The 22155-nt window shown below is 43.5% G+C and overlaps 1 protein-coding gene and 1 non-coding gene across 2 annotated transcripts in view; one reads left to right on the plus strand and one right to left on the minus strand.

The window, feature by feature from the left end:
• TSPAN5 (tetraspanin 5) overlaps window positions 1-22155 on the plus strand; it is a 180437-nt gene that overhangs the window by 50082 nt on the left and 108200 nt on the right. The window lies entirely within an intron of this gene.
• On the minus strand, window positions 20976-21048 carry TRNAY-GUA (transfer RNA tyrosine (anticodon GUA)). The gene has a single exon. It is a non-coding gene; the product is annotated as a tRNA-Tyr (tRNA).

A 22155-nucleotide genomic window follows, 5' to 3' on the forward strand; every position in this document is an offset into this window, starting at 1 on the left:
TAGAACGAGAAGCTTTATGGGGAAAGATTGGCATGTTCATAGACATTGAGGTACGCAGTCTGGGACCTTGTTACATTATGAGAGAAAGGATTTTGGACCTTGCATGCACCTTTGTATGACTAGGGAGCACAGGATTATTTAGGGGCAAAATGGTTGTAACTACTCAACTAGTCAGTATATGTGGATTCTTGTTCATTCACAAAAATAGCTTTTCTGTGTGCTTGTGGAAACTGTAATATCCTGGATGGGTTTTATTACAATCATTTGTGGTGCAGTCAACGTATCTGGAAATTGTATAAGAGAGTAGAGCATAGACGACTGCTATGTCTGCAAGCCTGCTGCTTTCTGGGCAGATTGTGCTTATCAGAATTGTTGCATTACTGTACACTTTTATTCACACTTCTTTCATATAGAGCAATTGGCGTGGTATTCCAGTGTATTATTTTGCCAGGAAAATGCCAGCTCAGTACTCCTCTCAATAGGGCATTGTGTGTCTCAGTCACCTGTGGAATTTAAAAAGGGGCTCAGCCCTGAGCTCTGTGTCTTGGTCTCTAGTCCTGGGCCCATCACTGTCCTTCTCATTCTAATGCTCCTTCTGGCTTCCATTCCTTCTGTAAATACATATGGAGCTGTTGACTGTCTCTGAGATGGGTATAAAATGGCAAACAAAACCAAAGTGATTCTTAACTTCTTGGTGTTTATGTCTGCAAGGGGGTAGGGAATAAATGTATAAATAGTGCAGGAAACAAATTTCTCCAATTCTGTGGACAGAGAAACAAAACCCAGGGGGAGAATGAAAGAAAAGGGCAGGAAGGACAGTGTAGGTGGGAGGGAAAGACTGTCTGAGGAAGTGATACTGCAGCTGACCCAGGGAGGGAGGGCTGAGCTGGAGGCCTGGGAGCAGCGGGAGGGCGGCGGGCGGGAGAGAGAGGGAGGAAGGGGGGAGTGTGTTTCTAGAGGAGATGGCTGCTCTGTGTCTATTCTGCATTCCTTTGGCCTTGAGATTTCAGGATGACTTGCTTGAGTGTCCCTTTAAAGGCAGTGGGGTCCTTGCCAGTGACAGCGGTGTCACTGTTTAGGTCTGCTAAAAAAAAAATCCCAGGTGTCTGTTGGCTTTGTCTTGGGAGTTGTAAATGAATTTCACTTGAGAACATTACAAGAACTGAAAGATTAGTTTAAGCAAAAGAATTTAATTGAAGGACGCATCATTGTTCTTGCAAATCCTCTGATACTTGGCTGTTGTCTCCTAGCCTTTCCATTCAGTGTTCACTCTGCTTGGAGTACAGGGCTCTAAGCCTTCACCTCCAACCTGTCTTTATGTAATGCTTGCAGCGTTCTTTTTTTTTTCCCTCCTAGCACATGGAAGGGAGATGGGAAAACGAGTTCACTTAGCTGCTCTTCTTTGAAATGAAATATACCTCCACTTCCACTGAAGGAGTTCTGGTGGATTTAGTGACCGGTAGTGGGTTCTTTGGACAGGATTGGGATCCCCAGGAAACATTAGGTACAAGTGCATTGCTGATGATAATGCTGCGCATGCGTGCATGCTCAGTTGTGTCTTGCTGACTCTTTGCAACCCTGTGGACTGCAGCCCACCAGGCTCCTCTGTCCATGGGATTCTCCAGGCAAGAGTACTGGAGTATGTTGCGGTTTCCTCTTCCAGGGAATCTTCCTGACTCAGGGACTGAACCCTTATCTCCTGTGACTCCTGCATTGGCCGGCAGTTCTTTACCACTGAGCCACCTGCGAAGCCCAGTGATGTCGTACGCACTTAAAATTTGGGACAGGGGCCTGTGTACAGTTGTAGGGTGTGTTTTTGGCAGAAGGGCCACATGGCCGAGGGCTGAATCCCCTGAAATGTAGCCCACTCCCTGCCTCCAAGGCTGTGGCCATGGATCAGCCTGGAGGAAGGGATTGTCGTTTTGCAAATTTGTCATGAAAGCAACTGAGCAAGCCAAGCCTGTTTCTAAAATGTCCCAGCCATAAGGGCTGGCAGTGACCCTGCCTGGGAGGAACGTCAGGACTCTGCCTTCCCGCCCAGGGATGCGCTGCCCTGACCTGACCTGGTGGCTAAACCATGCTTAGTCCTCATTACACCACACTGGGTTGCCTCACGTTCCTCTTTTGGTGTGTCAGCCGTTTTTAATGGGCATAATTGTGCAGTTAGTGCATACGAATCACATTTGTAAGTATGCATTGTGTTTTAAAATATTTTCATCATCATGCTGAACTCTCATTTTAGCTTGTCCAGAATAATAGTGTGGCATAACTCAAACCTAATTTCTTTCTGAGGCAGTACTTTCCACAAGTGTGTGGGGCCTGAATTAGTTACAATTCATTATAGTTATAATTCATTCAGACACTGCTTCTTAACTTTCCAAAGCATTTGTGCATTAATATTGCATTTGATTCTTCTTATTGATAAGACTGCGCAGATACTTTTATCCTCAGTTTATAAAGGATGAAACGGTGGGATGGGAGATGTTAAGGGGCCCATGCTGCATGCGTGATGAATGTCTTCATTCGTGCCCAACTCTGCGACCCTGTGGACGGCAGCCTGCCAGGCTCCTCTGTCCACAGGATTCTCCAGGCAAGAGTACTGGAGTGGGTTGCCATGCCTTCCTCCAGGGGATCTTCATGACCCAGGGATCGAACCCAGGTCTCTTATGTCTTTTGCATTGGCCGGCGGGTTCTTCACCACTAGCACCACTTGGGAATCCCCAAGCAAATTAAAGGTTGGAATTAGGGCTGAAAGAGGAGTTCTCTGCTTCTTTCTGGACTTAGTCATGAGGTGGATTTGTCTCTTTTTGTGATGCATGTACCTCCAAGTGCAGTGGTCCTCAGATCATAGTCCAGAGGGGAGCAGTAAGGACTGGAGGGGTGGCTCTGCCTTCTTCACCCCTGACCCACATAGCTCTGCTTGCCCCCATGTCTCAGCTAGTGGTTCAGGTGGCTGTGTCTTTAAGAATGTGACCCTGTAGAGAAAAATAAGTATCATATGATATTGCTCATAGGTGGAATCTTTAAAAAAAGCCTACAGATGAGCTTATAGAATAGAGTAGAAATAGTTACAGATGTAGAAAATAAACGTATGGTTACCAAGGGGGAAAGGAGGGAGGGATAAACTGGGAGATTGGGATTGACGCATACACACTACTACATGTAATATAGATGACTAATAACGGCCTACTATATAGTACAGGGAATTCTACTCAGTACTCTGTAATGGCCTATAAGGGAAAAGAATCTAAAAAGAATATATGTATAACAGGTTCACTTTGCTATACACCTGAAATTAACGTGTATGCCTGCTCAGTCAGATGCAACTCTCTGCAACCCCATGAACTGTAGTCCACCAGGCTCCTCTGTCCATAGGATCTTCCCAGGCAAGAATACTGGAGTATTCTGAAGTATTTATTTCCTACTCCAGGGGATCTTCCCGACCCAGGGATTCATCTTGAGCCTTCAGGTTTCCTGCATTGGCACAAGGATTCTTTACCACTGCACCACCTAGGGGGACTTACTACCAAAAGGAGCGAGAGAGGATGCTGGGGGACTGTCTCCAAATTATTCCTCATTCCTTTTCTAAAAATTGAGGTGTAGTTGACTGATACTATTGTGTTTCAGATGTACAGCATGGTGATATTTTCCAGATTATATTCCATTAGAGGTTATTACAAGACGAGTATAGTTCCCTGTGCTGAGCAGTATACCCTTGTTGCTTATCTATTTTATATATAGTAGTTTGTATCTGTTAATCCCATACCCCTAATTTCTCTCCCCCTTTCCCTCTCTCCTTCGGTATTCACAAATTTGTTTTTTGTGTCTGTGAGTCTGTTTGCATATACATTCATTTGTGTTGTTTTTGTGGATTCCAAATATGTTGTTCAGTCACTTAAGTTGTGTCCAACTCTGCGACTCCATGGACGCATATGAGTGATAATTATCTCGTATTTTTCTTTCTTTGTCTGACTTATTTCACTAAGCATAATAATCGCCCTGGGCCCGTCTATACTGCTGCTAATTGCATTATCTCAGTCTTTTTTTTATGGCTGAGTACTATTCCATCATGAGCTTGTGCATATGTATGTATGTGTGTGTGTGTGTGTTTGCATTTTTTTTTCCTGGATATGTACCCAGGAGTAGAATTGCTAGATCGTATGGTAGTTCAATTTTTAGTTTTTAAGTAACCTCCATACTGTTTTCCACAGTGGCTGCACCACTTTACATTCCCACCAACAGTGTGTAGGAGGCTTCCTTTTTCTCCACACACACTTTCCAGCATTTGTTTCTTATAGACTTTTAATGGTGGTCATTCTGACAGATGGGAGGGGATACCTGATTGAAGTTGCATTTCTGTAATAATTAGCAATGTTGAGCATCTTTTCATGTGCATGTTATTCACCTGTGTGTCTTCTTTGGAAAAAATGTCTCTTCATGTCTTCATCCTTCTTAATACTAGAGTGACGGAGGGACACTCTATGAGTGGTTAGCTAATAAAGATACATAAAGAATGACTTCAGAAGAACATTTTATGATGGTTCTCCTGTAGCTGTCAATTTACCAAACTGCTTTTTATACATAGACTTTCATGTTTTTCTTGGAGTCCAGTTCATTCCCTCAGCAAATACATATTGAGTACTGACTCTGCCTGAGCAGTCCAGTGGTGGATGGTACTTGTAAGGTAGCCTGGGCCAACCCTGCTCATAACTCATGATGAAGGTCTTGCTTTGGTGGCTAATTTTGCACCTTAGACAAGAAGGAGATTGGCTTACCTGTCATCAAGTTTTCAAAGAAAGATTTTTGCTACTGAGCGGAGCTCAAGGAGGGAGGGCTGTGTGGGCCCCAGGCGTTTCCTGTACAGCGGCAGAGCTAATGACGCTGCAAATTCTTTTAGTCTGTTTTGAATTGAATGAGGGGCCCTCCTGCTTGTTCCATGAAGGCAAGGTGCGCACAAAGCCGCAGAGATCAGATAGTCAGCCTCCTCTGACTTATGTGTGCTCTTCTGCTCAGAACCCTCTGCTGCAGCAGGTTGTCATGCTCACTTTGGCTCAGCTCTGTCTGCCTAGGCCTGTGATTTTTAGGGGGCAGGCCCTTCCTACCTCATTAAGTAAGATAGGGAACCAATTCTGCTTTGACCCTCAGGGAAGAGGAAGGAGTTGAGGGCATCAGGGGTGCTCTGAACTGAGAAGTGGTAGTGATGGTGCACAGTGCTACAAGTGTTATCCTTTAACACACCCATGAGTCAGAGGGATATCTTCACTCAAGAGGTTGGGGACTGGGCTGGGAGCCGTGTTCTTGTCCCCCATGCTCCATGGGCTGCTGTTCATCTCCACTGTCGGTCAGAGAACACATGCCCTGCAGACACCTGACTTTGTACCAACTTGGTGATTTTTACTGGGAGGACCTGCAAGAGGGACGCAACAGGGACAGCCTGCTTTTTCCGTCTAGCATTCTAGGCACCACTTCCGCTTTTTCCCTGCTGCTCTCTGCTGCCTGCCACTTCCCTCAGCAGAAGGGCTGGTTTGGGTATTTCTCTTCGCTGGCCACTGTAGGGGAGTAACACGGGCGCTTTAAAATATCCAGTGCCCAACTCCCACCTCCAGCAATTCTGAGTTAATCAGTTATGGATAAGGCTTGGGCAACAGTATTTCTTTTTTTTTTTTTTTTTAAGTTGTTTTTAGTTGAATTTCATGTTAAGATTGGGATTGAAAATTCTGGTCTAGGTGGACTACTCAGTGTTGGTGGGATTTGTTTTTCTTTCTTTCTTTCTTTTGGCATCCATTTGTTTTACTACCCTCAAGATCACTGTGATTTTCTAGTCCACGCTGACATGCTATATAAAAACTGTTAAATATGTCTTACACAAGGGAGTGATACAAGGTGTGATTTACGATAAGAGATATCTTGTTGAATAAAAAGAATGAATACAGTGTATTGATGACTGCAGATTTATCTGAGGGAACAATAGGAAGGATTTTAAGGCAGTGGTGGGGGAAAAAGAAGAAACAAGCATCTGTCTTTCAGGGCAAGAACTAAGGTTTTGGACTTAGTGGAAAGAGTTCTCAATAAATTCAAATCACTGGTGAATTTTAACAAACATTTAATGAGGAATTAATTACAGTCCTTCTTAAACTCTTCCACCAAGTCTCAAACTCATTTTATGAGGCCCCATTACTCCTTGGAAGAAAAGCTATGACCAACCTAGATAGTGGGCTTCCCTGGTGGCTCGGAGGTTAAAGCGTCGGCCTGCACTGCAGGAGACCTGTTTGATCCCTGGGTCGGGAAGATCCCCTGGAGAAGGAAATGACAATCCACTCCAGTATTCTTGCCTGGAGAATCCCATCGACGGAGGAGCCTGGTGGGCTACAGTCCACGAGATCACAATGAATCGGACTTGACTGAGCGACTTCACAACCTAGACAGCATATTCTAAAGCAGAGACATTACTTTGCCGACTAAGGTCCATCTAGTCAAGGCTATGGTTTTTCCTGTGGTCATGTATGGATGTGAGAGTTGGACTGTGAAGAAGGCTGAGCACCGAAGAATTGATGCTTTTGAACTGTGGTGTTGGAGAAGACTCTTGAGTGTCCCTTGGACTGCAAGGAGATCCAACCAGTCCATTCTGAAGGAGATCAGCCCTGGGATTTCTTTGGATGGAATGATGCTAAAGCTGAAACTCCAGTACTTTCGCCACCTCATGCAAAGAGTTGACTCATTGGAAAAGACTCTGATGCTGGGAGGGATTGGGGGCAGGAGGAGAAGGGGATGACAGAGGATGAGATGGCTGGATGGCATCATGGACTCTATGGACATGAGTCTGAGTGAACTCCGGGAGATGGTGATGGACAGGGAGGCCAGGCGTGCTGCAATTCATGGGGTCACAAAGAGTCAGACTTGACTGAGCAACTGAACTGACTGACTGATGATACCAGAACCACAAAAGGACACTACCAGGAAAGAAAGCTACAGGCCAATATATTTTTAGGAATGTGTACAATGGAATGTTATTCAGCCATGAAAAATGAGGAAACCCTTCCATTTGCAACATGGATGGACCTTGAAAGCATTATGCTAAGTGAAATAAATCATACAGAGAAAGACAGATACTGTATGATCTCATTATATGTGGAATCTTAAAAAAAAAAACCCAAATTTAGAGAAAAACGGTCAGACTTGTGGGTACCAGAAGCGGGAGGGGAGTTGGAGAAAGGTGATCAAAAGGCATAGATTTCCCATTATAAGACAAGTAGTAAGGGATGTAACATACAGCAGAATGACCAGAGCTGACACAGCTGAATCATATATAAGGAAGTTGTTGAGAGTGTAAATACTAGGAGTTATCATCACAAAGAGAAATTTTTTCCCCTTTTTTTCTTCTCTTTTTATTGTATCTGTGTATGAGAGGTTGGATGTTAGTTGAACCTATTGTGGTAATCATTGACATCTATAGATCAAACCACCATAACGTAGGTCTTATACAGTGATGTAGGTCCATTATTTCTCAAAACTGGAAAATAAACTATTCAAATCAGGGAGAAATACTCAGGGGAGAGACTGAAGGCAGCACTGTGTGAATTTTTCAGTGGGTAAAAATAAGACACTGCATTTATACAATCTGTTTCCTCTGTAACAGCGGTGAAGTGTTAGAATGCTTCTCTTCAGGAAAAGAAAAATCTATATCACTTAATATAGACAGTGAAAACCATTGGCGTTCCGGGTGGGGTCAGGAGACCCAAGCTTCATTCTGCCCCTGTCAGCCTCTAGTGTTGGGAGCTGCTCTCTCACAGATGGCCGGTCCTCCTGGTGATTCAGGGGCAGGGACGGGGAGGGGGGTGCTGGGGCCCTTTAGCTCTGTGTGGAGCTGCGCTGCTGGGCGTGTTAGTGCAGGAAGGACTCCATGTGGCTTCCTGCAGAAGAAACCAACCATCTTCCTTGCCATTTCTCTAGCAAGAAGGGACCCAGATAGGGTGCAGGGTCGGTGAACACCTTAAATTACGTTAGATGGTGTATATTTGAGGGTGTGTGTTTTTCTGGTGGAGAAGTCCCATGGCTTTTAAAAATCGGAATCCTGAAGGAGTTCAAGGACTATAAAAGGAAACGAAGGATTCCTGTCATAGGTACGTTTGTCTGCAGTCAGGGAAGAGGATGTCTATGTAATGTAGTAGAGAATTCCATGAATTGAAACAGGTTTTTTCCCAGTCACAGTCTAGCAGCTTATGTCTAGCATATGACTCTATAATGCATATGGTTCCAAAGTTAAACTCTGACGATTTCTCAAAAAATAAAATGCCATTTTATTAATAGTTACAGTGTATATAACTTTTACTGCAGGCATTACAAAAATTTATCAAGCTGTACTCTAATTGTAGGCAAAATATATTTAAGGAAGATTGTAACAATGTAACTATAGGCAACAAGACTGATAAAATACAAATAAATGTACCGAATAATTTAGGCTGCTGCTGCTACTGCTGCTGCTAAGTTGCTTCAGTTGTGTCCCACTCTGTGTGACCCCATATACGGGAGCCTACCAGTCTCCCCCGTCCCTGGGATTCTCTAGGCAAGAAGACTGGAGTGGGTTGCCATTTCCTTCTCCAATGATGAAAGTGAAAAGTGAAAGTGAAGTCGCTCAGTCATGTTCGACTCTTAGTGACTCCATGGACTGCAGCCCACCAGGCTCCTCCATCCATGGGATTTTCCAGGCAAGAGGACTGGAGTGGGGTGCCATTGCTTTAGGCTGATGAAGTTGCTGCAAATGAGCGTTACATTTAAGTTGGAGCTTCCTGGAAACCAAGGTAAAAAGAGAAACATGCTGGGTATTATAATTCTTTCTTGAAGAAAGCAAATTATTTTGGTAGGTGAGATACTGTCTGTGGTTAATTTCTAAGATTTTATAGCATATCTCCATGTATGTGTCATCGTCTATGCTTTTACCAAACATAGGGAATATCCCCCCACCCCCGCTCCCCACCACTTCTACAGTTATTTTATAGGGAAAGTCTTTGTGTGGAATACTTAGCTGTTGGGATCCCAGCATGTGACTCTGAGGTTTCTCTCTCATCTTCCTGAGAACTTAGTTTTCTTTGCTGCCAGCAATTGTAGTAGCTGACAATGCAAGATTGAACTCTGGAACTGCAAGTATGTGGCTAATGAGGGATAGTGTGCTTTCCTTCAGGACCTAGCAACATCAGTGGTGACTTTCTGCTATGGGAATTCAGGATCTTGACCAAAATATCCGAGAGCTGAGCTACGGCATGGTGCCTTGTTATGGCCAGTCTGCTGCTTGCCCCTTACAAAGAACTGTTTCTCTCACCTTCTTGCCAAGGGCGTTCGCTTCACGACTGTTCATACATGCCTCAAGGTTGAAAATGTATTTTTTAAATTTGGAATGTGAATCGTAATAAAGCCTCTTTAGAATCAAGTTATGTTTCTTTTCTGAACTTCAAGGCTTTCTTTTCTGCTCCTTTTCATCCTTAAAAAGTCATACAAATTCAGGAATAGAAAAGACTTTTTATTCAGTTCCTCATTTTCTTCTGTGTGTGTTCAATAATTGTGTAAGCTTTGGCACTTAAGGCATTACTAATAATAGCTTTTAGGTTGTTTCGGAGAACTAAAAACACCAAGTTTTCTAATACATAAGTATTTCAAGTTACATTTCCTTGATAATAGCCTTTCGTCTGGAGTGAGGGGTAGAGAATGAGGTAGGGGGTGGGAAATATTTAAATGCATAGTTTTTCAGAAGGATCTGTTTCCATGATGATTTTGCCTTGAAATAATATGTGGTGCAGTTAGGTGTTTCCTTGTCTTCCTGGGGAAGCTCATGAGGGTGACCTGATATTGCTTTGGAAAGTTTTGTTCTCTGAGTATTTTGTGTTTGTCCTGTTGTCTTTTGAGAAGTACAGATCTGAGCGTGAACCTTTCAAATTGAGGGTGAAGCTAGAACTGTACGTGACCAATTAGCTTTATGTAGTAAAGACTGTTTCGAGGGTGCAGGTGATCTGCAGAAATAAAATCAAACTTCTTTGGGTCTGTTTTTTTGCTATATCACATGAAAATGGTTCAGTGGATTTCCCTTGATTTGGAGAGTACCTTTAGGGTGTTCTGATGTAAAACGCAAGTAGACTCTTGTGAGGTGCATAATCTTAGATGGTCCTGGTTGCCTGGACCAGCTGAGAGCGCTGTACAAAGAGACACATGTTTATCCGCCCTCTGGGAGAAGTGTGCCAAAATAGTGGTTTCACTGTGAGCCCACATCAGGTAGCCAGGGCGCACTCTATTCCAGGGGCAGAGGAGCAGTGGACCTGCTGCTTGAGGGCAACTCCGTGAAGTCCACACAGCAGAGAGGAGCTGGGAAGGTGTGCATTTCACAGGGATGCTTGATTTTCCTGAGCAACCCTGGACAAGCTGCTAAGATATCAGAAACAAGCAACCCAATGCAACAACAACAAAATACACAATGCGCATTAACTGAAAATGGGTGAGTTTTAAGTAGCTACGTGTGTATCTCCATTTTAAGACTGTTCAGAAGTCTTGAAAATTGGTTCCTCCTACAGTTATTCACAGGGATGGAGTAGAGTGCTACAGGGCTACGTGATCCACGGTTGATTGAATCCATGGATACGGAGGACCGACTAGAAGTCATATGGGTTTTTTCAACTTGCAGAGGGTCAGTGCCCCTAGCCCCCACCTTGCTCAAGGGTCAACTGTATTCAGTGGGATTGACCGTTTGGGCCTGAACTTGTTAAAAGCTTTGTCAACAGGAGGCATTTTAAATTAGCTTTATAAATGAACTGCAGTATCCTGTAGAGTAGTTGCTAAAACTTGTATGCTTGTCTTCTTGGCATTCCTTATTTTAAAGGCTCAAGAGAATCCTGCAGAAGGACATGGTGAGGGCAGCTGCCATGGGAAGAGGTGGAAGGGCAAAGGGACCTTTGCTCATCTCACCTCTGTAGTTGTAGGTCAGGAGTCTTGTCCACAGGTCAGTCCTGGCACTAGCTTTGGAAGGGTGATGCAACATTTTTTGGTGAATTAGTTAGTGCCCCCACAATTGAACTTTAGCCAAGTTGTTGCTTGATAATTGGCATATTTTTTCCCCGACATGCTGATAGTCTAGTTATTGCTTCAAGGTTACATTAAAATGTTTGACTCTTTCAAGCCTTAAGGTTTATGATGATGTCAGCAGAGCACTAGACTTTATGAATAGGCCTTTGTTTTAACAACAACTACCCCCCCAACCCCACAAACACACACACAAAACCGAAAGGGAGGGAACATGAAGACCCAGTAAGCAGTAACCTGCTGTTATTGATTGTTAAATGATCGTGAGCTATCTTCTCTCATGGAAAAATTTATTTAAAATATTTATATACTATTTAAAATGTGGAGCAAATGGAACGTGAATTCAGATTTGGACCTGCTGCCTTTGCAGTGCCTGGAGCAGTTGGATGTTGTAAGAGTGAATCTGAGTGGGAGAGAAGGGTGAGGAGTCCTAGCTGGTATCTCTGGGCAGAGCTGCCTCATATCTTTGAGGCTTGGTTTCCACAAAAGGCATGAAACCTCCCTTTTAAAGGTCATATTAGAGATGAAACAGAGAGTCATATAAAAGGTACTAAGAACATAGAATATATTCAGAAAATATTTTCTTTTCCATTTTCCTTCTTATTGGATTTTGAGGATCATTGTAAAACTTTTGATGCGTTTAGGGAACACAGCTTTCTCGAAGCCTCCTGGGCTCGTCCTGGTTCACTCACAAATCTTGAAAGTTGGAATCTCGGATGACATTTGGAAGCTCAGATAACATATGGTGTTGCGAGACGAATCCCGCCACTGCCTCAGTGATGCTAGGGCGGTAACTTCCCATTCCTTACATGCCTTCTTCTATGAATACGTCTCAGGTCATGTTAGCTGTTTTGCAAGTCGATTCATTGCTGATTCATCTCAGCTTTTTGGTTCCAGGATGGTATGGTGTCAAAGCTGCAGTGACTCTGTCATTTTGATGAGGACATGTTAGAATGATTTTCAGTGTGAGAATCCGCTTGAGCATTACAAAACATTCATTTTTGTGGAAAGAAATCTTCAGGAAGCCCAGAAATGGACTGAAATGACTCTTTTGGTTTAGCATGAAGACGAGAACATCTTTGAAGTTTGGGCGATTGGTGATGGGGAGAGTGATTATGTGAATGGTTTTGGCCTTGTTTCCTAGAGGGATGGTAATGAGCTGGCCTGGTGCCCCATCAGCCCCCGAGTCACAGAGCGCCCCGAGCTTGCTGCTATGCTGCGTGATGGAGAGTGCTAATACCCTCTCTCTCTTCATCCTGGCTCACACTATTTTTCACACAGCTGCAAAGGCTGAGTAAGTGTCAGGAGAGGAAATGGCAGGCGAACTGAGTGGTAGTTCAAAATGGCCAAATAATTCCCGAAATTCAAGAAAGGTAATTGTTTTTCAAGGGCCTATTAGGATTGGGCAGCCTGAGAGTCAGCACAACTCGGAAGTGATTAGAGGGGCTTTGTGGCTTTTCTATCCTCTGGTGGCTGGAGCTGGCTTCAGACTCCAGCGTAAGTAGCAGGGGAGGGAGATGAGAGATGCTGAGGAGTCAGCGTGGCACCGGTTCGCTTTGCCGTCATGGAGAGCTGTGTCTGTGACCTGCCACACGATTAGCCCACCGCATTAGATTGGACCCTCGTGTAGTACATTTACTTTGCATTACTTAATTGAGAGAGCTGTCGTCCACTTCAAAGTGTTTGTTATACTAGAACTCTAAGATGTTGCGTAAGCCAAAAGTGGTTTATCTGTTTCCTGGCTGCTGCTAAGCTCTGTGGGGAAGTTTATTCATAAGAGTTTGAGATAGGAGAAGACAGAACCCACATTGGCATGGATGAATCAAAGGCAACAGGGTTTGTTTCTCTTCCATGCCCTAGTGTGAGCTGGCTACCTAAGAATGATTTTAGACTTGCAGTCTATTGACAGCAGACTTATTTTGATAGTAAAATTGCTTCTGGCTTGAGTTTCTGAAATCTGATCCTCCTTTACAATAGGCCGATGGCAAATGTCCTTTCACAACATCATGAAAATGTGTGATGTTAATGGTATGGCTGGGGAATTCTTCTTCAGCAAGGTGCATGTGTATCTGTTGCTAAGGTCCAGAATGTCACATAGCAAAATGCCTGGTAGGGTGAAGGCGAAAGGAACTAGGGGCTAAAATGATTGTCCCGGATCTTATTCTAGTATAGATGGCAACATCCAGCTTATAAATGACATCTTCTTGCCTTTACCATGCCTTCCATTACTATGGGTTCTAACATAAAAAGAATCCAAGTTCAGAGGTACAAGAGAAGGAAAGAAATGGTGAAGAACAGAAAGAACCATGTGGGACTGAATATCACTAGGCAGCTCTAGTCTATAAACGCAGTGAACTGTCTATCCTAACGTGAGAAAATATATCTTCTCCTGCCTTACCTTGTACACCCACCTTTCATTATTTCAGTCTACTGTACTGCTATATGTCTTGGATGTTAGGGACTCATTGGGAAAAGAGTAATACTGCAGAATTATAGACAGCCATCTCTCTAACCTTTGTTTGAACACTTTTCCTTTAACCCGTCCTCTGTGCTAATGTCCATGTAATCAGATTGCCTCCCTCATCCCTAAACATGAAGACGTAAACAGAGGGGTGGAAGTTTTGGTTTGCAGTGGAGGAGGAAGGCAAGGGGAAGAAGGTAGCTTTAGAAAATGGAACAGTTTGGAAGAGAGATGGACCAGTTCTGTAGCTTCATTAGGGATTTAGAATAAGATTAATGGGAGGGCTGGGAGCACTGAGGCATGGGTGGAAGTGGAGGGGTGGGGGAAAACTGCATAAACGGGACTTTGTCCAAAAAAATTTTGGAATGGGCAAAGTGCTTCTAGTTTTGCCAGCAGAAAAACGGGACTTTCTTCTCAACAATCCTCTTATACTGCAGGGCTTTTTTTTTTTTTTTGAAAAAACAAAAAACAAAAAAACCCAGCTTGGTGGTGATAGTTTCAGGCACACAGCAGATTGAAAAGACATTTGTGGGTCAGCTTATAAACTATACCATTAATTACAATGTCAAATGGTACAGTTACATTGGAAAACGATTTAGAGTTTCTAGAGTAATTAAAACGTGGTCACAAAAGTCTCGTGTGTGAATATTCACAGCAGCATTATTTGTAATAGGTCAAAACTGGAAACGACCCATGTGTCATCATCCAGTGAAACAAATTGTGGTATATCCGTACAACAGAGTCCTAGGCAGCAAACAAAGGAGCTGTGAGTGCCATCTTCCCAGGCAGTTATCAGTGGGTACGTAGAAGGTGCTCAGTAAATGTTTGGAGATGGGAGGAAAGAAGACTAAACTATGGGTATAGACAGCAGCATGCCTGAGTCTCAGAAATGTTGTGCCCAGTCAAAGCAGTGAGACGCAAGGAATACATACGACATGAATCCATTTATATGAAGTTCTGAAACAGGCAAAAGCAGTCTGCATTGATAGAAAACAGATCAGTGGTTATCTGGGGCTGGGCACGAGATGAACAAAGGAATTTTTTGGGGTAGAGGAAATGTTCTATATCTTGATGTGGAATGACCACATGGTATATATAATTGTCAAAACACCCTTCACTGTCCTCTCTGAATGACTGTATTTTAAATAAATTATACCTCAGGATTGCCTTTTTTAAAAGTTTCGGTTAAAAAGTAAAGACATTTCTGGTGTTTTGTTTTGTTTTTGTAAATACTGCTATTTCTTATTACCTTGCTTCTATAGACACATTACTTTCCAAGTTTAAAAAACCAATTTAAAAAGTGACTTTAGATTATAATCTGTATGAAATTGAGGATTATCTGTCCTTTAAATTATTGGTCTGTTTTAAATCTTTTTGAACAGTGTTCTGAATTATGTGCTATTTTCAGAAAGCTTTTGAAGCCTTTTAAAAGTGTGTGTTTTAACAGGATTTCCCCGTATATCCTTGGCACACTTTACACTTTTATTGTTTCAGGAGTATAAATAACAACAGGACAGAATTCTTTTCTGGTGCATTTTCCTCTTGTCCTGATTCTTTCATGTTAGGTAACTCTGCAGTTCCTGTAGCTCCTGCATTTGAACTTAGGGAAATAGACCATGTCTCATATACTTCAGATTAAAGTGCTAAAGACAGGAAAACCCAGCAGGATGAAGATGCTGGTTTCTGATGGGTTATCACTGATGGCAAAAAGCAAGGGAAGTTGATTTCCTACCTGATGGACACAGATATTTGAGGTTTGCTGAATTACCCAAAATGTATGTTCCTTCTTGCTGTCTCTGTTTCCTGCATTGATGGCTGGTTATTTGGAGAGTCAGTTATTTGAAGAACTCATACTTCAGGATCTCAAAATTTCTTAGCTATTATGTTGTCAAAGTAAACCTAAATCTGATGGCCTGCAAATTAAAGGGAAATGTCTGAAGAAATCAGTATCTTGAATGCTGGGTGTGTAAAACATAAGTTGAAGTGGTTTAAGCCGCCTTGCTGAGTTTTCAAGGGAGTGAGGTCTGCTCACTTAGATAATATGCTGGAGTCTAAGACCAACCCCACCTGTATTGCCAGACTATTTATGGCCTAGAGTTATCCTCGTAGAAGCAGATTAGATCACAGGCAATTCTGAGCTTCAAGATCAATACTAGTCTTTTTTTAATGCTGGTCATTAGGTTAAACCACTTCATCCTGGTTTAGGTTATGAGTAGAAATTACACAAGGCTTGGAGTTTGACCCATGTTCAAAGCATGGCACTGGCCAACACCATAACTTTGGGCAAATTAATTCGTTTTTTTGAGCCTTAGTTTCTTTATCTGTAAAATGGGGATGTTAACTTCACAGAGTTTTCTGGAAAACAAGATGAAAGAGGGGATAGTGCTTGGCATCGTGCCTGGCACACAACGGGCAGGTGGTGAGCCTGAGTTTGTTTCCTTTCTTTGTTGGGTAGCTTCCTGACTCTCATCCATGTTATGTACCTACGATTGTATGTCCAATGGCATTGTATTCATTTCATAAAATGCTCGAATGATAAGAATGAGGCAAGGAGAATGTGAGACTGTGTGCTCAATGTTTGTTAGTATATAGTGCGTTTGGAATTGGAGCTAGGCACCTTCATTTCTTGGCCTGTGTTGTGAACCTTACCTTCACAATGTACAGTGATGTGACTGGAGTTGGGGCTGGGATGCTGAGAATAAATCTGAGCATCGGAGACTCATTTACCTATGATTGCAGTGCCAGAGAGGGGAGATGTGACTATGTAAATGGAGCGTGATGTGCTATTGAAATAACTCAGCAAATTCTTAAAAAGAGAAGAAAAAAATCACCCCACTTTCCAAGGCAATTTTCTTGATATGTTTCTGCTGATACTGCAGTGCCAGAGAGAGAGTCAGTGTATTTTGCTCCAACACTATACACTTTGGTCAGAGAAAACACACTTTAACACAAGGTGATGAAAGCTTTTGTGCCAGGGTAAAGTATTTGTCAAAAACTTAATTATTAAGTACAGTATGAGAGCTTTTGTTCTAATTCTGGTAGTCTGTGTGTGGATGGTGTGCCAGTCCCCAGTTGTGGGTCTAGGCAATTGGAAAACAGAAGCAATTATCCAGCTGATATAAAGAAATCCTGCTATGGAGGAAAGAAAGGCACCCCTCACCCTCTCATCAATTACTCCAAATTGGTGTTTATAGGGAATTAAATTCTTTGATAATTGCTTGTTGTCTTCCTTTGTCTGTTAGCATCATCATCAGAGGCTTCACTGAAAACCTGGGGAGTATTTCCAGCCTCTTCTCTAAGTCAGGCCAGTGATCCTGCTGTTAAAACCCACTTGGGTGGGGGTAGGGATCATCCGTGGTGCTTCCAGGCCCGGATTGGTTTTAGTTCTGGGGGATTAATTGGCCCTTAAGAAATATTATGGTGCAAATATATGCCCACTCCAGTTTTCCAATTAGTGTTAAATGTGCAGAAATTCACACTGAGGTGACCTACAGTTGTCAGTATTAAAGGTAACATGCATCCTGTTTCCAGCAAGATGGACATCATGGACCATCATGGACCAGTGCATGGTGATTCCTGCCCACCTGGAGAGCACTGGGGTGGGGTGGGGATGGGGCTGCAGAACCAGCGCTGGGTTGCTGCTGCTGCTAAGTCACTTCAGTCGTGTCCGACTCTGTGTGACCCCATAGACAGCAGCCCACCAGGCTCCGCTGTCCCTGGGATTCTCCAGGCAAGAACACTGGAGTGGGTTGCCATTTCCTTCTCCAATGCAGGAAAGTGAAAAGTGAAAGTGAAGTCACTCAGTCGTGTCCGACTCTTAGCAACCCCATGGACGGCAGCCTACCAGGTTCCTCCGTTCATAGGATTTTCCAGCGCTGGGTTAGGGGTCAGGGATGTGGAGCTGGGTCACCTTCCAGCTGTGTCTCATTTTCATGGCCTCTTACCTGTTCTGGGCCTCACTTTCCTCATCTGTAGAAGATATAGTAATAGCTTACTTTCCTGCCAACCTTCTAGGGTTTTTATCAAAAAAAGAACCATGACATTTATAATGATGCATTGTAAATGAAGACACCTTAAAAATCAGAGCACTCTACAAATGTGTTATTAAATGTAAATTCAATGACATTATTTCAGTGCTCACACTGGAGGAACAACATTTGAAGTCTTCTAAGAGCACACAGATGATTGTAAAGCTTAAATTTTCCCTAGGTGAGGCCCTTTTAGGGTGGATCAGTATGCCACAGGGCACAGTCCTCTTTATGAGTATCATAACTGGACTTTTCTTTGGCTTTCTTTTTCCATTGTTTAATCCTATTATCTTTGTCCTTTATTTTCAGTCATTGGGAATAATGGGGGAAACTGGAAAATTTTTACAAATAATGAAAAATAAGTTGCAAGATCTCTGGAAAGAGAAAAGAGATTCTTTAAAATTGAAAAATGGTAATTTAAAAATTTCTTTTTTCAGAAGTGACAGACTTGGGAATAGAGTTGACTTATAAAAAAAAAAGAAATTGAAACCCAGACTGCCCTTTCTTTACTTTGTGAACATATGGTAGGAACAGACTTTGTGATCCTCTGCAGTCTCTGGTACCGCTCACCGCGTTCAGGTGACATTGCCACAGTTGGCTCATTTAGAAGACTCACTAATGTCTTCGAAGCCTAATGACTCTATTTTATTTTTTTTATCCTGCAGGATGTGAAGCTAATGTCTTTTCAACTTCCAACCACTTTTACAAAACAGGGAAATGAAAGGGCTCTCAAAAGTGGGACACAGAATATCCAGTTTGCAGAATAGACAGTACAGGTCTGTGCTCCGCTGGAGGATGGGTTTTATTTAGGAACTTTAAGTAATATAACATGGTGGGAAGTGTAAAGAATGCCTTCAGGGAGATACCAAAGGGACTGGTGATTATTAGAAAAGCTGGAAATGGCCAGGCCTTGGAGCCCTGGGTCCAAGTGCCCTGGTCTTTGTGGAGATGGAGTGAGCGCCTTGCTTCCCTGATGTCTGGACAGAGGAGTTTGTCTTCCTGACTCGTCCGTCTCTCCCACCCCTGCCCACTGCCTTTAGAGTAGTAAAATATGTTTACCGTTCATGGAGCTGAGAAAAAGGCAGGCAGCCGAGGGAGAGACTAATAATTAGGCCTCTTTGGAAGGTATGGGACAAGTTGGCAGCATGGATGCCCGGGGAAACACAATGGATCTTTGTTAGCTGTTCGGGACACTAGAAATCACGGTGTCCCAGCACTTTCGGGGCAGTCCTGTCAGTGTGGGGAGCCTGGGCCACGCAGGGTCCTCTAATTGGACCACTGGTGCACACAAATGTTTCTTCATCGTTTCTGCCCATGTCCCTCCCCAGCATCTCTTTGGTTTTGTTACTGCAGTATTTTGAATTGACCCATCATGCCCACCGCCCTTCCTTTCTTTGGCTTCTTCCGTTCTTCTTGGAAGAGGACTTGAAGCAGTCGTTGGTATGTGTGATGGCAGCGCTGCAGGCTGGCCATTGGAGGAGAACTGTCAAAGGAAAAGCCGCGCCCCCTTGGGCCCTTACCCCTGGTTTTTGGCCCTCTCTGCCTCCCCACTGCCAATGCATTCAACTCCCTGCCTGTTTCCTATTTGGAAGCCAGAGTCACTCCTCCAGCTCGGGAACTGTGAGCTTCTTGTGAAGGCCGTTGGCTTGTTGCGAAGGTCAGGATGGGGACTCTGGCTGGCTGTTGTGTGCTGAGTTGGCCAGGATGCCTGTCCTGTGCTGGGCTGTTTGTTGTCTGTTATCTGTAAGCAAACCACAGAAACACGCTTCTAGATTTAGATCCATTGCTCTGGACCCCCGTTCCTTTCTCCATGTAGACTTTCTCAACAGGAGCTACTTTTCACTTGATTAACTGTTAACAAACTCTCTTTGGATTTTTGTATTTGTTGCCAAAGAAGGATCACTGTGTCTGTTGTAAATGCCTCAAATTAATTCCTCCTAGTATGATAGAAAGGAGAAGACAGAACAGAGGGCTTTAATGTATCTTCTTGCCTATTAGTGAAATACTACTAAGTGACCTAGTTCATCTGCATATTAAATGTGCTAGACCCGTCTCTGCTTTTTTTCTTGTTACCTTGGCAACTATGCCCTGGCTCAGGAATTGCGTGAGGCATGCTGCAGACCTTCAGGATGGCTTCTGCCCACTGAGAAGGCAGCTAACAGGGTAAAGATTGGATTTTTCCAAAGGGTCTTCAATGGTTAATAGAGAAGAGAGAAGAAGAATATTGAGAGAGGTTGATTCTTCTGGTAATATTTCCAGAATAATATTAATACTTTTAAAGTACTTGGAAGCAGTTTTACCTGCATTTCAAAAGAAAATAAGACTATGGCCTCTGATCGTGTGAGACTGCTTTGAGGGAAGAACTTTCCAAGTGCTGGAAGCACATAGGAAGATCGGCTACCAATCGACACTGGATTCCCAGTCTTTAGGGACTCTTGCCTCTCACTGCTTGTTTAATAGCACTATTCTTCCGGATTGTTTCGTGGCGTCTTATCTTCTCAGGCCAACTTTTCCAGGAGACTGAGAGGCAAAATTTAAACATAGTATTCAGTCAGCAGCCAGAGAGCAAAACTGGCCCATCTTCGCAGCTGAATATGTAGGCTGTGTGTACAGCGGGAAACTTCATTCTTCTGCAGTCTCAGCGCCCAGGGGACTAGATCACCCTTGGCACACCTCTGCTTGGGGGCAGAGTCTGGACTTCATATCAGAGTCCTTGCCTCCAGGCGGAGGGCTCTTTGGACCTCAGTCCTGACCTGTTAAATCGCTTGCTCTGAGTTCTGTTTGAGGTAAAGTTGTGTGAAGCAAGCATGAGATGAATGATCTTTTCTTGAGTAAAGGCATCCACCAGTCACCTTGGGAAGGAAGGAGGCCCTGTGTCCTCAAATTTTAGATCTCTTTCTGTCGGTGTTTGCTGTTAATGGAAGGAATTAGAGTGAGTCTGGAGCTGTGGGGTGCTCTGAGGATGAACTGTCAAAAGGGTGCCTTGCCATTCAAGGCACATTTTGCTCTCTTCGTAACCCTGTCTTTTCTGACGTCCCCTTGACCATGCTTTGCTATGGCCATGGACCCCATGGTTTGAGGAGACAAGGTGTCCCTTAGGCTTTTTTTCTTGAAAACTTGAATATGGACAAGTTAGCCTGAGGCAAACACAGAATCTTTTAAAATGAGACTTCTAGCTAGGAAATGATATTTTCAGTAGGACACAGGATTCTTGACTTTGAACAGGAAAGACTGCAGGTCAGATAGGAACCATATATGATATCTTTTGTGTATTCATTTCTCATTTATGTTTTCTTGGTGGTTTAGTAACTAAGTTATGTCCGACTCTTGCGACCCCATGAACTGTAGCCCACCAGGCTCCTTTGTCCATGGGATTTTGCAGGCAAGATTACTGAAGTGGATTGCCATTTCCTTCTCCAGGGGATCTTCCTGACCCAGGGATCGAACCTGGGTCTCCTGCACTACAGGCAGACTCTTTACCAACTGAGCCACCAGGGAAGCCCTGGTATGTTTCCTTACCTGGTGGTTATTCATTAATTCAGCAGGTACTGGCTTGTATTGAGGGCTACATTGCATTGAAGCTGTTAGGGAAGCAGAGTTGAGTGTTATACATAATCTCTGGCTTCAGTAATACTGAGGCACATACTTGTTCAGGAACTGGAAAATTTTAAAAAGAGATGAGCATTTTGACTGCTTACATTTAGTATGAAGGATTGAGTAACTTTTTAAAAGACGGTGGTAGTTCAAGCATTCTTATTATACTGAGAATAATTAAGAAGGTCTTTCTTTGTAGGGGCTCACCTATCATTTTCCTCAAACAAGCTCTGGTGCCAGAGGGTATGTGGGGTCCTATGGCCTTTGGCTGAGGGTGTTACTTGAGATTGGAGGGTGGGGTGGGGAAGGGCCAGGGCCAAGTTTGCGAGAATGTATGTGTGTAAATACCACAAAGACTTGTTGACTGAACGGTGGAGTTCAGAACAGTGGAGGGAAAAGGCAGTGGGGAAGCAGTGAAGAAAGGCAATATTCGGTACAACTTATTATAATACCCACCGTGGTCCAGGCTTCATGCCGGGGTCTTCATATATATTGTTTCACCTATTTCTCTTAACAACTCTGTGAGGGTGGTCTTGTTGTGTATTCCCTTATTGCTAATTAGGACACTGATGCTGTGAGGATCAACACAGACCAGGTCCTATGGCTGAGTGAGGGAGCTGGTGTTTAATCCAGCGCTCTCTGCTGTCCGAGCCCACCAGCTCTTGTCTCATACAACGCTCCTTCCTCTTGTAATGAATTGCAAATTTGTCAGGACCACAGAGCTAATTTTTTCCCTCCTTTTCATCATTAAAATGGGGTCTCTGTGGACCAACAAACTGGAGGAAAATTGTACTACCGTGTCCAGAAAAAAGCAAGCATCTAGGACCAAAGGGGTAAAATGTAGTAGAAAGGAAAGGCATCACATCCGTGGCTTCCATCCCACTTTGCCTCAATGAGATTATTTCAGTTGACAAGCTGCCTTTGGGTTAAGGTAACGGGCATACAGAGAGGAGGGGCTGGTGAGTTCTGGATAGATACAGCTTTCCAAATTCTAGGTGGAAGTAGGTCTGT

This window comes from Budorcas taxicolor, chromosome 6 (genome assembly GCF_023091745.1).
Source record: "Budorcas taxicolor isolate Tak-1 chromosome 6, Takin1.1, whole genome shotgun sequence".
NCBI classification, from domain to species: domain Eukaryota; kingdom Metazoa; phylum Chordata; class Mammalia; order Artiodactyla; family Bovidae; genus Budorcas; species Budorcas taxicolor.